The 15,385-nt window shown below is 42.5% G+C and overlaps 1 long non-coding RNA gene across 1 annotated transcript; it reads left to right on the forward strand.

The window, feature by feature from the left end:
* The first annotated feature begins 11,436 nt into the window (after nucleotides 1–11,436).
* On the forward strand, nucleotides 11,437–12,628 carry LOC146832693 (uncharacterized). The gene is made up of 3 exons (XR_014961321.1): nucleotides 11,437–12,028; nucleotides 12,110–12,219; nucleotides 12,324–12,628. It is a non-coding gene; the product is annotated as an uncharacterized LOC146832693 (long non-coding RNA).
* The last annotated feature ends 2,757 nt before the right edge of the window (nucleotides 12,629–15,385 follow it).

A 15,385-nucleotide genomic window follows, 5' to 3' on the forward strand; every position in this document is an offset into this window, starting at 1 on the left:
CCAGGGGCCCTCAGGATTGAAGGGGAATTATTTCCCCAACTTAAATCGCGCCATAGGGCGTGTTTGCACACGTCACCTCAGGACCCGTCCCATTCCTTCCCCACTGTGTAAACATGCCCTGTGGCCGTTTTTTAAGTTGGGAGATTAAGTCCCCTTGAATCCTGAGGATCCCTAGGGGCAAAATAGCACACTAGGTACGTCCAGTGAGCGCCATTGCAGAAAGGTGTAAAAAGGGGCACGGCCTGCACCACCTCTCTGCAACGCAGAGCAGTGGCACTTACTGCAAGCACCTGGTGAGCTAGTTGGCCCCCTGGGTCCCTCAGGGTTGAAAGGGAATTATTTCCCAACTTAAAACGCGCCACAGGGCGTGTTTGCACACGTCACCTCAGGCCCCGTCCCCTCCCTTCACCACTGTGTAAACATGCCCTGTGGCCGTTCTAATTTGAGAGATTAAGTCCCCTTGAATCCTAAGGGTCCCTAGGGTCAAACTAGCCTACTAGGTACCTCCAGTAAGCACCACAGAGCTGCGTTGCATAGAGGTGTAAAAAGGGGCGTGGCCTCAGAACACCTGTCTGCAACGCAGCTCCCTGGCGCACACTGGAGATACCTGTTGGGCTAGTTGGCCCTCAGTGACCCTCAGTATTGAAGGGGAATTAATTCCCCAACTGACAACTGGCCAGGGGGCACGTTTACAGAGTGCTGCAAGGAGGGGGCGTGGCCTCCAGCGCGATGCCGGTCTTTTATTTATTTTATTTTTTTAAGAAGGAGGGCTGTGTTGCCCCCCTTCTTTTTCTAATTTACTGGTCCTGGGGACCCCATCCCCCAGGGCCTGCACCCTAATTTTTTTTATTGAAAAAAATAAATTTGGCCCTCCCAAGGCCTTAATCGGCCCCGGGGACCCCAACCCCCAGGTCATGGCCTTTTTTTAATTTAAATTCTTTAGGAGGGGGCTGCTATGCCCCCCTCCTCAGGCCACTTATGGCTCCGGGGACCCCATCCCCCGGGCCGGCCTTTGTTTTTTATTATTTTAAAAATATATATATTTATAGAAACACCTAGGACATGTTGGACAAACCGTATGTACCTATCACCATGACGATTTGCGTGATATTCATTAAAAGGCGACTATGCATAGAATGAATCCACATGGAATGTATTTACACCGCTAGTGAAGCTCTGACGCCCTACTGTGCCTAATCCCGGCGCCCCCGCCAGTGGGTACTCTCCAAGTAGACACCCTTGTCGTTTATTTATACAAACATGGGTAGCTATTGACGGGCACATTTAATATACACGCACACCAAGCCATTCAAAGGGGATTCGACAAAAATTCGACCAAATTATGCAAGAAACCCCCCTCACGGTTAATAAAAAACACATCCACCGCCGGATGTGTAATACTTTTTATTTTACTCTCTGGAAAGGAGACGAACCTCACTTGAGAGTCACAGCGTGCTCCTGGCTGAGCCCAATGCTGTGTTACACCCACCAGTGTCCGCCGATTGCCTCACACCTCTGTGTTGTATTCCACCAGCTAGTGCGTATGCTATGAGCCTCTCTAGCCCATGTGCACTGTAACACCACCCCGTGAATATGTCATGCCACACTTGCCTTCGCACGGGTTATATTGCCCCATCTAACGTGCCTTCCTCGATGTGTATGTTATAACTGGGGCTCCCGGTTTTATGGTATTTATTTCTTTGCCATTTCCGTCTGTATTTATCCATATTTATTTTTTGGCCATGTTTCCTGTATTTATCCACATTTATTTTTGCCACAAGCAAAAGACGATGCTACAGCTAGTATTTTTCCACATTTATTTTTCCTTCACATACAATTTTCTTTTATTTTCTATCTTTCGCTATTTGTTTATTTCTATCTGTCCTACTTCCTTCCTAAATTATTTCCTTCATCCCTCCAATTTATCCCTCTCTCTCTTCAACCCTCCCTCCGTCTCTTCTTTACTGAATTTCTGCTTTCCTTCCTCTCTTCCTGCCTTCTTTTCCTGCTCCCATTCTTCCTGCTTTTGCAACAACTGCCTGAGAGAGGCATGGGATAACTATCACTCCTCACCTACCCGTGGCTGGAATTGTTTATTTATAATAAAGACAAATGTCATCCCGTGTAGCAGAGTACTTATTGATTTTTAACGGGAAACTCCTTCCAAGATTGCCGGACGAGCCTGCACATGCTTCTTGAAGCATGTGTTCACGTCAGTCAGTCTTGTAGCTCAGCCAAAGTTGAGAGATATTGGCTTTGCCAATGCCTATTAACCCCTTCGACGCTCATGACGGAACGGTTCCGTCATGAGCGTCGGTTGAGCTGTGCTCATGACGGAACCGTTCCGTCATGACCCTGCCCGCGCAAGCAGCGGTCAGCACCGCGGGGGAATCCGCCCCGCATGGAAGGGGTTAAAAGTCCTGTACTGTTAAGCTACAAAGTAGAAGCAGCACAATAGCCGCTTGATTACTTTCTCTTGCGTTGTTCATTACTTTCCCAGTGACCACCTTTGCATTGTGTAGTTCTCCGAGGCATTGTGTCAAGCTGTTTTTGTCCTCGTTTTTTCTTAGTCTTTCTAAATTTAAATAAAGAGCAAGGGACCTTAAATATAGGAGTGCCTGGCATGGGATAAACTCATGCCAAACTAAAAACTTAATTTAAACATTCAGACAGTGCAGTTCTTTATAGAATATTTTCCAGCAGCCGCCGTGGTCCGTGGGTTGGCTCCCATTTGCACGAAATAATGATGTGCATTAAAACAATTTCACTGTGGCAGTGCAAGCAGCACTGCCATTTGCCACAGTTCCACTCATCTGTCTACGCAGCCACCCGGCTTGCGCCACAGGTGACAGCAGAAAGAACAATAAAGCCTTGTTACAAGTAAATGACCTTCAAAAGATCTGTGAAGTACTCAGGTGCGGCTGTGTACGCCCGGCAGCAGCCAGGGGCGTGGGGGGGGGGTGCGGGTGGCGAGATAACTCTGGATCGGAGCAGGGCAGCGCGGCAACATTTTCTAGTATTTTGCCGTTTTTACATATAAATACAGACTATGAAAACATTGTTTTCTTCGTCTGTATTTATATGCAAAAATCCGTTTAAACGGAAAACCGGGATCCCTAGTTATAAAGCACAGCGCTATGCCATACATATTACAATCTGGGATCCATATCTTTGTCACAGTGCATGTGCAACGTTACACTCCCCAGCCCATATTTTATATTACAACTTTAGAGACTAGTTATGTTACACAACACTGCCCTGTGCATATTACACTCCAAGACGCATATCGCATAGCACGCGCTAGTGCCTGTGCTATCTCGCGCTCTCCAATGAATCTGTCATTGCACACAATGTATTGCATATTATATTTCACGCCCCGGTTCATCTTATATCACACTTTTTGGTGCATAGTTTATACCATATACTACATCTAGTTTTCATTTCCAATCGTGCTCTCAGGACTATGTTCTATATAACACTGCGTCCCCCTACCCTTTTCACGGGCATTACATTTTGCGATGGGGTGGAGGGTCAGGGGGTGTTTCTGCCAAGTGAGCCCGGAGTCACAGTCACAAACGTCCTCTTCTTCCTGAATAAAAGTGAGATTATGCTGCATACTTGTTCATATTTTAAGTAGTTCGCACAGACACACATTTTAAAAACAATAAAGTTCCTAATACCCACCTTCTCTGAACAGTTAGCTTGCTGCCCCATCCACCTCCTCCCTATCCTCTGTTGTCTGAATCCATGGACTAGCCTCCTCCCTCCTGCCATGCATGGTCTGATGTGCTGCCACTGCCCTCCATTTAGCATGATGTACCAGTCCACTCCTCCTGCCCTCCATCGCCCAATTCTATGGCCCATCATTGACCTCCTGCGAAGCCTCTGTGCTTAGGTTGCTGCCCCTATTCTCCTTCCCCCTGCCCTCCGATGTCTTTGTGCATGCCCCTGCTCCATCCTTTTTGCCCATTATGTTCCATGGACCTGCCACTCCTATCTACTCTGAGTGTTCTGTTGAGCTGCCACTCCCCTCCCACCTGCCTAGCATTGTCAGATGACTGTAACCTGTCCCTGCCACCTCCACCCTGCCTGTCCACATGCAATGCCCCTATCCCCTTCCTTCTGTCCTCCATGGTCCATTTTACTGTCACACCCTTCTGCCCTCCCTGATCTGTTGTGCTGCAACTGCTCCTCCTGCCTGCCCCGCACGGTCTGTTGTGAGGCCCCTTCCCCTGAACTCTCTTGTCTGTGCCCAGGTCCTGACCCTCCCTTCTATCCTCCATGGTCCTTTGTGCATGCCCCTGCACCCTCCTTCTTGCCCATCATAGCCATTGTGCTGCCACTAACCCTCCCGCTTGTCATGCATGGTCTTCTGTGCTGCAATGGCCCCTCCCACCTTCCCTGTGTGGTCAGCTAGCTGCCCCTGACCCCCTCCCACCTTCCCTCCATGGTCTGTGTGTATGCCACTATAGTCTCATTGTTGCTCTCCATGGTGTGTCTTGTTTCTAGTGCCCATCCTGCCTGACCTCCATGGTCATCTTGCTGCTCCTGCCCTGCCACCTTGCCCCCAGCCCTCTGTTTCCATGTGCAGATCCCCAATTCCCTCCCTCCTGGCTTGTCTGTTCCATTGTAATGCCCCTGATCCGTCCCTCCTGCCCTTTATGGTCTGCTATGCTGCAGCTTTCTCTCCTGTCTGTCCATTATGGTCAGCTAGCTACCATTGCCTCTTTCCCATCTGTTCTCTGTTGTCCATGTGCATGGTCCTGTCCCCTTCCTATTGCTTTCTATGGATTGTTGTGCTGCAGTCCCGTCCCGCATGCGCTGTGTGGTGTATTGTGCTGCTGCAAACCCTGATGCCTGCCCTGTAGGGTCAGTTTGGTGCACCTCTCCATGTCCCTCCTGTCCTCTGTTATCCGAGTCCATGTCCCTACCCCAATTCCTCTTGCCTACCATGATTCAATGTACCATACTTGCAAACATTTTGAACTTGGTAAGAGGGAGATTTTGAAAAAAAACTGGGGTATTGATTTTCCCCTTTGAGTTACATTGAAAAAGAGGAGATTGTAGACAGGAGTCAGATCAAATAAAGCCCATTTGAGCTTAAAAACATTGGACTTTTCCTGGCTGAAACGGGTCTGTTGGCATGTATGGTTGTACTACCACTGCCGGCGGAAAGGCAGGGCGGGGGTGGGGCAGGGTGGGGGGTACTAAAAAATGAAATATGGATAATTGGAGGTAAGTAAACAAATAAATAAATAAAACAAGTTTCGTAGCGTGCGCTGCATTGCAATTTGCGATGCAGGGCGCGCTACGAAATTCGTTTTATTTATTTAGTTGTTTACTTACCTCTAATTATCCATATTCCGTTTTTAGTACCCCCCACGCTGCCCCTCCCCCGCCCCGCCTTTCCCCCCCACGGAACACCCTCCACGGGCCGCGGCTGATTGTTGGTTTGTTGCCCCTGCCCCCCTTTCCACTGCCCTCCATAGTCTGTTGTGCTGCGACTGCCCTTCCTGCCTGCCCAGTGTGGTCAAATTGTTGCCTCTGCACTCTCCTACCTGCCTTCAATTTTCAGAGTCCGTGCCCCTGGCCTCTGCCTCTCAACAGTATCCCAATGAACAACTAGATTGCTAACATTCTATATTTATTACAAAAGTGTGGAACGCCTGACGTCATCTTGATGTAATCAAAACTGTAATACCTAGAGTATTTCCTTTAGAAATTACATATATGAGAGGGTCTTATTTGCATCAAAATTATGGTTAGTGCTCTAAAAAACTAAAATGAGGACATATTTTCTGAGTTTTCAAATAGCGACAAAGAACTTTTAAATTATTTGTAATCTTTATGTTTTTTTATCCAGTTGACCACTTGACTAAATGTTGCACCTTGGCGAGAGGATGTGGTGTTACTTCCAGAGCTGCAGACTTTGCAACTGGGGAACCAGGTTGGAGTTTCTGCTTCAGCTCAACATTCTGTGATTGTGGTCAAATCACTTAATCTCCCCATGTCTACAACCAAAATGAATTTGATCTTGTGTGATGTAACCAATGCTCATGTAAAGCATTCCAATACCTGACAAGTCTGCACTATATAAAACTGCAAATACACAACAAATAAGTGTTTTGCACACTTCTGTCATTGGGCTACATGTGGGCTACATCTGGGTGATATTTGTGCTGCATTTAGGCTCTTTTGTGTCTGGTGGCCATCTTGGGAGATTTATTTGTTATGAAGCTTCCTAATTTCCTCATTTACTGCTGTCTCCTCAGTAGGAAATGCTTTCAGTTTTTTACTTTGGTTCCTTCAAGAAGGTATTCAGATATGTCACACATTTGCCATAAATTCTGAATGTTAGCACTCTAGTTGCTCATTAAATCACTGTAGTAAAGCTACTGCTCACCACGGAAGTCTGCTGCTGGTATTAAAAGTGCATGTTTCAGTCTGCATATCAGAATTTTTTAATGAAATAGAAGAAGATTTGAGAAGTCACTCAAAATGTGTCCTAATTTTTCTTTCTTCAGCACTAATCATAATTTCTATGGCAAAATGAACCCCCTCATTGTGTTCCTTTTTAAATTAAATGTTTTAAGTGTTACCAGTTTATTCCAATCAAGATGGCTTCAGGTGTGCCATAGTTTTGTCATAAGTAAGACAGTAAGCGCTCTAGTTGTTCTTAAGAACACTCTGGGACATTCTGTCATTAGGCTATACTTGGGCTACATCTGGGTGATATTTGGGCTACATTTGGGCTCTTTTGTCTCTGGTGGCCATCTTGGGAGATTTATTTGTTATGAAGTTTCCTAATTTCCTCATTTACTGCAGTCTCCTCAGTGGGAATACTTTCAGTTTTTTATTTTGGTTCCATCAAGAAGGCATTCAGATGTGTCACACATTTGCCATAAATTCTGAATGGTAGCACTCTAGTTGCTCATTAGATCACTGTAGTAAAACTACTGCTCACCAGGGAAGTCTGCTGCTGGTATTCAAAGTGCATGTTTCAGTCTGCATGTCAGAATTTGTTTATGAAATAGAAGAGGATTTGAGAAGTCAAAATGTGCCCTGATTTTTCTTTCTGCAGAACTAATCATAATTTCTATGGCAAAATGAACCCCCTCATTTTGTTCCTTTGTAAATTAAATGTTTTAAGTGTTACCACTTTATTCCAATCAAGATGGCTTCAGGTGTGCCATACTTTTGTCATAAGTAAGACTGTTAGCGCTCTAGTTGTTCTTAAGAACACTCTGGGACATTCTGTCATTAGGCTATACTTGGGCTACATCTGGGTGATATTTGGGCTACATTTGGGCTCTTTTGTCTCTGGTGGCCATCTTGGGAGATTTATTTGTTATGAAGTTTCCTAATTTCCTCATTTACTGCAGTCTCCTCAGTGGGAATACTTTCAGTTTTTTATTTTGGTTCCATCAAGAAGGCATTCAGATGTGTCACACATTTGCCATAAATTCTGAATGGTAGCACTCTAGTTGCTCATTAGATCACTGTAGTAAAACTACTGCTCACCAGGGAAGTCTGCTGCTGGTATTCAAAGTGCATGTTTCAGTCTGCATGTCAGAATTTGTTTATGAAATAGAAGAGGATTTGAGAAGTCAAAATGTGCCTTGATTTTTCTTTCTGCAGAACTAATCATAATTTCTATGGCAAATGAACCCCCTCATTTTGTTCCTTTGTAAATTAAATGTTTTAAGTGTTACCACTTTATTCCAATCAAGATGGCTTCAGGTGTGCCATACTTTTGTCATAAGTAGGACTGTTAGCGCTCTAGTTGTTCTTTAGAACACTCTGGGAAGCTGCAGTAGAACACAAAGGAATCAACTGACAGTCTCTGCCCTTGTTGGATGTACATGTTTTACTGAGAATGTCAGACTTCATTCTCACGTGACTGAGAAAGATAATGTGAATTTACAGAAAATGAGATATGCTCTCAGTTTTCTCTCAAACATGATTCATGATATCATAGCAGAAGGCTTTTTCACATGGTAAAATCACCTTAGAACACACCACAATTCCTAAAATGAGTATGGTACCATCAACAAATGATTTATAATGTAACTAAAGTCTTAAAACCTTCTATTAACTGCAATGCTTTTTAATGAGGTGCTATCATGTATATTGGTCCCAAGATGGCTGCCAACACTTCTTGGATGAAGTGCTGACAGCCAATCAGATCTCACGATGAGATGTGTGGTTAGGCTCCGCCCAGATATATATGTGATTTTACTTTTGATTTTCTCAGGAACTACTGAACGGATTTACACCATTTAAGCAAAAGGCACATGCCTGACCTGAGGACTACCTCTTTGCCAAATTTCAAGTAATTCTGTTCAGCCGTTCGGGCTGTACCTTCGACTAAAGATCCTGTGGGAAAATGCATGGGATAAATGCGTTTTGGGACCCCCTTTTTTCTCAGCCCCCGCTTGACAAATCACTCTGAGACTTTCAGGGTAGGAGCTGAGCGGAGCGCCCCATTAGTTTTGAAAATTTCACGAAGATAAGTCAACCGGCGCCAAAGTTATTCAAAATAGAATTTTCAGATTTCCTATGGGAACTCGGTCCTAACTATAACTATCTACTGGCGACCGCCAGTACATAATATATATATATATATATATATATTACCTACTGGCGGTCGCCAGTAGGTAGTTATAGTTAGGACCACGTTTCCATAGGAAAACCTCAACATTCTATTTTGAATAACTTTGGCGCCGGTCGACGAATCCTCGCGAATTTCTCAAAATAGGTGGGGCGCTACGCTCCGCTCCTACCCTGAAAGTCTCGGGGGGATCCGTCAAGCGGGGGCTGAGATAAAAGGGGGGTCCCAAAACGCGTTTTTCCCATGCATTTTTCCATAGGACCTTTAGAACGAGCTACAGCCCGAACGGCTGAACAGAATTACTCAAAATTTGGCAGAGAGGTAGTCCCTAGGTCAAGGAAGTGCCTTTTGTAGGTTTGGTGTAAATCTGTTCAGTAGATTCTGAGAAAATAGCCTTTAAATCAATATATATATCTGAGCCCGCTTACGGTACGCTTACCGTACGCTTACGGTAAGCGTACGGTGGCGTGCGCGAGCGCGATTCTGATTGGCTCTTAGATCTTAGTAAACATTCGAATCGGCCGAAACCAGGAAGCGGCGGCCGCCATTTTCTGTGTTTCACTCTGAAAAAAAAAGAGTGAAAACAAGAAAAGGGGGCAATGAGGAGAGTTACAGACCCCCTTACATTTGTGAGGGGGTCAAAGAAGGACTGTAAAGTACAAAACAAACATTTTTTGATTTTTAAAAAAAAATCACGGGGTACGCGTACGGTAAGCTTACGGTAAGCGTACGGAAGAAACATGGCGTGCGCGAAGGAGATTCTGATTGGCCCATAGATCTTAGTAAACAATCGAATCGGCCGAAACCAGGAAGCGGCGGCCGCCATTTTGTGTGTTTCACTCAGAAAAAAAACAGAGAAAACAAGGAAAGGGGGCAATGAGGAGAGTTACAGACCCCCTAACATTTGTAAGGGGGTCAAAGAAGGACAGAAAAGTACAAAAAAAACATTTATTGATTTTAAAAAAAATCACGGGGTACGCGTACGGTAAGCTTACGGTAAGCGTACGGTTAAAAAAAAAAAAAAAAAAAAAATGAAAATCAGATTTAAGAGTTTAGAAATTAGGGAGCTCTAAAAAGAGCTGTTGTGTTTATGAAGTCATTTTTTTAGTGGTACCTACAAGTAAGTACCGATGCAGAGTCTAAGGTTCAAGAGGAAGACTCTGTTCCCTTCATCATTGAAGTGCACACCATCTCCTCTATAAATGTCTTGCATGTCATAACGCAAGTTGTTGTGGTAAATGGCACCCATACCATAGTCACGGAGGAAAGCAGAAACAGATTTGTTGACGTGCTTTCTTGCTTTGTCAATCTGTGGACAGAAATGATTGGACCAGTTCCATTTTTGCCTTTGGCATATGTTGGAAAACACAAAGGCAGTTTTAGGGAAAAGTGTAAACAGTTGTGCAAAGGTGTTCTTCATAAGCATTTCCAGACCTACCCCAGTCAAAGTGCCTAGGTCATTGCCACCACAGTGCACTATTATGAGGTCAGGGTGTTGGATTTGAATGAAGGATTTCACCAATGGCATCAATTGGTGCCACTTTAACCCTCTCTGACCAATCCATTTAATGTCTACATTTGGCAAAGCAAGGTCTCTCACCATATCTGTTTTCTCTGCAAACTTTTCACTCCAGAAGACATAGCTGTGCCCTACAATCCACACTGTGAACATCTTCAAAGGAGAACTGGATGCACTCAGGAGGTGTCTTTCAGTAGAATGGCAATATGAAAAGAAAGACAGTTTGGAAATGGAGGCATACATATTTTTTTCAAAACAAAAAGAACTGATTGGCTGTTTCATACCATTCTAGAATAAAAACTAGGCTGTATGTGTAAATTAATAGAAGCATGTTTTGTATTGGTACAAAAAAATGTGTAACCAAAGAACAGTACTATGGATTTGCTGTTAGGTTTGAAAAGTCAAGCACTCTTGCTCTGTGGAATTGAAACATTGTGTGTCGAACTTCTGACCTAACTCAACACAGCAGTGTTCCATGAGCTGTTGCTATGGTAGCAGGCAGAAGTCAAGTTGGGGGAAGGGTACTAGGCAGAAGTCAAGTTGGGGGAAGGGTACTTTTGGAAAAGGGTTGGTTTTCAACCAATAGAAATGTGTGATTACATTTGAAAAAAAGGGGGAAGCACTGAGATTTGAAACTTACATGTATATGTGTGGAAAAATAGAGGGAAAGTTTGCCATTATATGGTTCTGCTGAGAGGAGAGAGGTGAACACAACAGAGATCCTGGCTCTGATAATCTGCTGTTTGAGTGTCACATTTCTTTCACAACTAACTAATTTTAAAGGTGAGTTTACAGTTTGAGAGGGGATGTATGTGGTAACTTAAGAAATGAATAATAGAAATGGGAATTGTTTTTGTTGTAGTTACACATGGTGGTTTCATAATGTGTCAGTCTGTAAAAGTGATTTACACTTGCCCCGAAAAAAAAAAGAGCAGTAAGTGTGCTTTCAAATTGGCAAAGAAATTTCGTTTTGGGACTAATGTGAAAACATGACTCTGTGTGCATAGAAGAATTATAGGCAGAGATTTATTGCGTCTTGCTCTGGTGATTTCACAGTTGCATTAGATGGAAAGGGGGAGCGAATTTTTGGGGGAAGAAGCAGAGTCTTAGCACACACCCATGTGCTTGCCATGTATAGTCATGCACAGTATTTAGAAGCGAGTGGGGTTTTCAGGTTTAAGTCTGTAATGCAAATACATTCAGCATCACTAAGGCTGGTTGCCCTTGCTGGAGTGTAGGCAGTCACAGAGAGTACACCTCTGCGCTGCTTTAAAACAGCATGAGTGACAATGAGAGTAGAGGACATACTTGTAATTAGCAAATTTGGCAAAATCTGGGGAATGCGATAAGAAGATTCTTCTATGCGAGGATCTAAATAAAACCTCCTCCAATATGACTTTTAATACACAGGTTGGGAGTAAAAGTAAAAACACCCCCAAGAAAACCTACAGTGTGGCTGACAGCGCTTAAAGAAAAGAAGACAGCGTTGTCAAGATTCAGGCTGCCACAAGATATTGCAGGCTCTAACTGGTATGTACTGAACCCCTTTCTAATTTAGAAGGAGTAGGGGATAGGTAGATGTCTAAAGCCATGATCTATGGATAACTGTACACTTAAATTGAACGTCATGTTATTCCGGTACAGGTATCAGGACACCACTTGAAAAGGTGCAGGGAAGGACAGCCTGAACTTAAACATTAGGCGAAAAACCTATTGGTAGGTATATGGATGTATTTGTTGAGAATAAACACCAGTGCCATGACATCATTATTTGAAGTATATAGCATTATCTATGTACCTTACAGGCACAGCTAAACAATTGAATACAGGCGGTGCATATCGAAAGACGTACCTGCTTTAAGACACCATTGAACATGTGTCAACGTGACTTTTTAAAAGTAAGTGTTTTGCTTAACAGCATGAGAATAGGCTAATAGGCTCAAAAAGTATGGTGAAATAACTCCATGCTCTTTTTGTAGAATTCTATGACTCCACTGACTATGATGCAAGTGGTCTAAAATCACAAAAGTTGAGAAGTGATAAAGTCGTCCTGAACACCCACAGAAGGACTTCAACCCCTACACTTAAAGTAAGGGCAGACAATATGTATAAGTGACACTAACAGCATAGCCCAGAACTAGAATCAACTCTCCATAGGGAAATGGTATTAATTATATGCATTCTCTTTTTTAGAAAGAAGAACAAAACTTTGGTTTTAAATTCTCGTCCGTCCTGAGGAAGGTGCTACTATTGTAACCTATGCACCGAAACGCGTCGACAGTGGGACTTTTTAAAGCATATGAAATGTATTTGTGTAGTATTTAATTTGCAATTTTGAAAGTACATGATTTGAAGTGTGTGTGACTCTGAGATAGATACCGTAATACGGAATTGTTAGATAGCATATATAAGACTGTACCAGAGCACCCAATCAGAGTATATATTGAATGCAATTTTAAAATATGATTTTATTGAACATAAGTGTTTTCCTATGAAAAATAAATTTTGAGAGTAACAAAAAGTATATTCTAGTCTGGAGTAATAATATTTGTCCAGTGTCACAGTCAAAAATCAAAGGTTATTGATCTAAATGTGTAGGCCTCATGGTCACCAACTAAAAGAGTAATACACAGAAAGGAATCTTTTTTTGATAAATATCTGACACCCAGTCCTTTCTGGTCCCTGGGAAACTCTCTTTTTTGAGATTGGGCAGTCACAGAGAATACACATGGTGGTGGTCTGAAAAAACAGCTTGGACATGTGCATTTAAATAAATCAAAAAAAGTGGTTTCATAATGTGTCAGTCTGTAAAAGTGATTTCCAATTGTAAAAAGTGATTTTCGCTTGGCCCGAAAAAAAAAGAGCAGTAAGTGTGCTTTCAAAATGGCAAAGAAATTTCGTTTTGGGACTAATGTGAAAACATGACTCTGTGTGCATAGAGGAATTATAGGCAGAGATTTATTGCGTCTTGCTCTGGTGATTTCACAGTTGCATTAGATGGAAAGGGGGAGCGAATTTTTGGGGGAAGAAGCAGAGGCTTAGCACACACCCATGTGCTTGCCATGTATAGTCATGCACAGTATTTAGAAGCGAGTGGGGTTTTCAGGTTTAAGTCTGTAATGCAAATACATTCAGCATCACTAAGGCTGGTTGCCCTTGCTGGAGTGTAGGCAGTCACCGAGAATAAACATGGTGGTGGTCTGAAAAAACAGTTTGGACATGTGCATTTAAATAAATCAAAAAAAGTGGTTTCATAATGTGTCAGTCTGTAAAAGTGATTTTTACTTGCCCCGAAAAAAAAAAGAGCAGTAAGTGTGCTTTCAAATTGGCAAAGAAATTTCGTTTTGGGACTAATGTGAAATAAGGCAAAAATATTTTTTGGTAAAAAATGTAAATATGTGTACTGTATTATAAAATGTTTAAAAAATATTAATACTTTTTTCTTTTTTTCCAGATAGATATAGAAAATTTTCGAAAACTACAAACATTTTTAAAACTATTTTTTTAAAAAAGAAATGAATAAATATTTTTTCAGTGAGTATGGTAAGTCAATAATAATAATTGTAGTCTCTCAAGGACAATGTAATGTGATAAATGATTTTTAGTGTTTTTTTAAAAAAATAAAAAAAAGGTACGCGCACCGTACGCGTACGGTAAAAAAAAATAAAAAAAAGTTTTTAAAAACATATGTAAAAAAAAGATGAAAGATAAGGTTGGCTCTTAAAAGAACCGTTGTGTTCATGCAGGGACAGAGGAAAGGAAGCATGGGAAAATTATTCAAAGCTACAAATGTGCTGATCTATTTTGTTGTTCACTAGGGAAACACTGGTCTCCCTATGGCAAATTAGACCTTTACAAAATGTGCAATGAATATCAACCTTCCGAAATCGAAGGTTCATTTCCAGAGGGCCAGCAAAAGGAGATTCTCCCCCCACAGATGAAGGGCTCACCTGACCTGCAGAAGAAGGAGTAAGCCCTGCAGATGATGGTCCAGGCTGAGCTGCTGTGGATGTACTGGCTCGTCTTTCTGAAGAGTTACCTCCAAAAAGATGACCATGTGTCCTTCCGTGTACATCCAGGAGGTGCCTCTTCATGGTGTGATTCCCAAAGGAATACTTCCTGTCAGGATTACCTCTAGAAAGTACACGCTTACACAGACAGCAAGTAACTAAGGGTGCATTCACCTTTTGCTGGCCTTCTGGAAAAGTAAAATAATCCCAAACATAAGAAGGCTTTTGTTTCCTCGATCTCTGCCTCAAGACAGTGCTGCTGGTGCTAGCCTCACTCTCAGAAGAGCTCTGCTGTTCTGCCATCGTATCCCAAAGACAAACCAGCTCCTTCTCCCAAGGGATCACAAGCAGAAATGAGGGGAATGGGTGTGGTGTAGGAGAGTTCTAGAACTGAAAGTAGTTTCAACCAATCAAAAGTTGTGTTTCATGATCACATGATCTACCGTACGCTTACGGTACGCTTACGGTACGCTTACGGCAAAAAGTACGCATGCGCGTAAAAAAGACACGCGCTTGCGCGCATGCGCATAACAGTCACTCCCCGACACTTCCGCGTAACGTGCGCGTGTGGCGTAAGCGCGCACGCGTCCCACGCGCAGTACGCGCGGCTACACAAAGTGCGTAACTATACGCAAGCAGCGTAGATAGATTACGGACGTTACGTAAACCGTACGCTTACCGTGAGCTTACGGTACGCGTACTATAAAAAAAAAATTAAAAAAAAAAAAAGAACTGGAAATAAATTTTACATGTTTATTTTAAAAAATATATTAAAAAAAAATATTTAAGGATTTTAAAAATTTAAGCATAGTCTTTATAAAAGGTAAGAAAATTAAATTAAAAATATGTTTGAAAAAAATGAAGAATAAAAAAAAAATTAGCATTTAAAAAACCTTGCAAATTCACTGAAAAAACCATGGGTTTCACACACGTTATAGTTAGGAATTAGCATTTAAAAAACCTTTGAAATTCAGTGAAAAAACCATAGGTTTCACACACGTTATAGTTAGGAATTAGCATTTAAAAAACCTTAGAAATTCAGTGAAAAAACCATAGGTTTCACACACGTTATAGTTAGCTGGACATTTTACTCGTAAAAAACCAATGAAATTGCCCCGTTATAGTTAGTTCAGCTAACTATAACTCGCGCGCCCGCAATGCACTGCTGATGACGTCACATATTACATCACTCATGACATGGTCAGTGACATCACTCATGACATCACTGATGACATCTCAAATGAC

The sequence above is a fragment of the Triturus cristatus genome, chromosome 5_1 (assembly GCF_964204655.1).
Source record: "Triturus cristatus chromosome 5_1, aTriCri1.1, whole genome shotgun sequence".
Taxonomy (NCBI): domain Eukaryota; kingdom Metazoa; phylum Chordata; class Amphibia; order Caudata; family Salamandridae; genus Triturus; species Triturus cristatus.